Genomic DNA, 2,897 nt, shown 5'->3' with positions numbered 1-2,897 from the left:
CGCTTTGCTCTCTAAAGCGAATCTGAGGAACTTCCTGAGTGCAAGATTCAGATGGTGTAAACCCAGAATGGGTCGTAATCCGTCAGTGGTTTTTTTTTTTTTTTTTACCACAAAATGATGGCTGTAAAAAACCCCGCCTCCATCTGAGAGGGGTGTACTTCCTCTATAGCCCCTTTGCTCAGCAGAGTTGACATCTCCTGTCGCAGCACCGCTATTTCCATCGGCTTCGCCACCGTGGAAAGAATTCTGCGGAAAGGAGGCGGGCCTTATTGAAACTGAATGGTGTATCCATGATAAATCGTGCGTAACATCCATAGAGAAATGTCGGGCAAGCGTTCACACACGGCCGAGACCATACTAGCGGTCTCAAAATTTCCGCTTCCTGCAACGCTGTCATACATGTTAAAATATCCGGGCACGAAAAGCTCGTGGCGTTCGTGCACAGGGGAAGTGTATGTATAAGAGCCGTTGCGTCTCGTTGTGTATAATCCTGAAACGTGTCCACGGCAGGAATTAGGCCAACAGATTGAACATCGGGCTTTGCCGTTAGCGAAAAACGGCGGCTGTGCGAGCCGTCATAAATGGGTTGTCTGTGCAGGACCCTTGAACTCGCTGCGTTTCGTTGTATATAATCCTGAAGCGTATCCACGGCAGGATTCAATCCAACAAGATAACATCGGGCCAAGCCGCTAGCGAAAACGCGGCGGCTGTGTGAGCCGTAATCCACCATTTGAAGAGCAAAACTGTTGATTAACGCGCTCGAGTGGGGGAGAGCGAGCACATGGAACTCCAGTGCATCACTGTATTCATATTCAAGCCGCACATATCGCCCCTAACCAACACCTCGTGCGGGGCCTCGGCGACCGCAGAAGCGAAACGGTGGGGGTTAGACGCGAGGCGACTAAAAAATACACTCCAGAGCGCGGATACTTCCTAATGGCGTTAGTGCACAGGGGAAGTGTATGCATATTTTACTGTAGCCATAGGCTATCAAGGAGAGAACCTGTAGAGAGGCTGCAACGAACCTCTCATAAGTGCCTCCTCGTGATAACCCATCATACGGCTCCTACCTTTCGTTGACTCATCGCGTCCGCGGAGAGGAGTATACTGCTCGTAGATGATCGCTGAGAACGCGAGATAATAGGGCACAGAAGATTCGCTTCGTACTGAAGGAATGAAATCTGAGGTAAATGGCGCGCGGCACCAGGTATATATATGCTTACGCATGCTGGGCGGTGCCACGCGCTATTTGGCCAATAAGATTGGCGGGATGGTATAGGGCTTCAGACATTCGTCACACCGAAGGTGTTCCCATACGTGGTGACGTCACCGCAGCATCGAAGTGACCTATGAAAGGGAACCGCGTGGTTTGAAAGAAAAATGTTTTAGCTTATATATGTGATTTTACTACAAACTATAAGCAATCTAACTAAGAAACCTAATATGTTTTTATTTATTTTTTATTTTCCAACCAAACCGGTTGTTCGAAGTTAAAAAGTCATAAGAATGTTTATTGTGTTTTGAAAAGAAAGTAAGTTATGATATATAAATAATATATTTTTTATTGTTTAACATCAACCACAATGTGTTTATGTATTTCTTCTGCTTCATGTATACAACAGTTACCCTACACACACATTCAAGAGAAATGCATAAACTCAGTTGTTTTAAACAATCTAAACCAACTAGTCTGTCATTAAAAAAACTCTTAAATTTTTTTCTTCACGCATCTATTTTCATCTGTCTCTGGACTCTTGCTAAAAACATTTGAGTGCTGACATGAATCCTACATGAAAGCTAAAAAATAATACTTTTTAAACTATTTTAAACATCATGGTTAACAACCCCATTTGGAAAGTGATAAAGGACATCTAATGTTTTTCTGTATGTCTACATTTGTATCTGTGTGTGTGTGTGTGTGTGTGTGTGTGTGTGTGTGTTTGTTTATGATTGTATGGTTGTGTTTGTGTACTTGTTTGCATTCTCAGTACATCTATGTTGAGGTTGGAAGATCTATGGGTTAATAAAAATAATAAATGTAATTAAAATAAAAACTAACGATATATATATATACATATATATATATATATATATATATATATATATATATATATATATATATATATATATATAACACCCTCTGTCTTGTTAATCCTAACATTGGGATGTATGACTGGATGGTTTTGGCGGTTAAATGACAACACCAGACGCCGGACACAGTCACGTTTCGATGCACGACTTGAGACGATATATTTCTTTCCTGTTATATTGTTAAATGGGGATACTTTTAACTACATATGTCTGGTTTATTTACTAGATAACACGACATAAGCGCGGGAGAAGGAAAGTATGTGTGTGTGTGTGTGTGTGTGTGTGTGGGTGTGGGTGTGGGTGTATTGAGACTTGAAAAAAGCAAGGTAGACTACGCTTGTTTGTTTGTGTATTTATGTACCTGTTTGAGTGTATATTTGTATTTGTTTGGGTACATGTTCATGTTTTCTGTATGTTTAAATTTGTATCTGTGTGTGTGTGTGTGTGTGTGTGTGTGTGTGTGTGTGTGTGTGTGTGTGTGTGTGCGTGTGTGTTTATGATTGTATGGTTGTGTTTGTGTACTTGTTTGCATTCTCAGTACGTCTATGTTGAGGTTGAAAGATCTAGGGGTTAATAAAATTATAAATGTAACTAAAATAAACTAAATTAATTCGAATTAAACTACATTTTTCTATGGTCTGACTTGTTAAAAGATTTCACATCCTTTTGACCAGTAGATGAACTTTCAGCTAAACTTACTATCTAACCCATAAAGTTGAAATTGTCACCCTTTGATCACGGAAAACACCAGAACCCCCGGAAAACTAATTAGATTACAGTTGAGTTGCAAACACCCCCACCAGACA

Source organism: Carassius carassius, chromosome 42 (assembly GCF_963082965.1).
Source record: "Carassius carassius chromosome 42, fCarCar2.1, whole genome shotgun sequence".
NCBI classification, from domain to species: domain Eukaryota; kingdom Metazoa; phylum Chordata; class Actinopteri; order Cypriniformes; family Cyprinidae; genus Carassius; species Carassius carassius.
Note: the sequence above shows the minus strand (reverse complement) of the source record.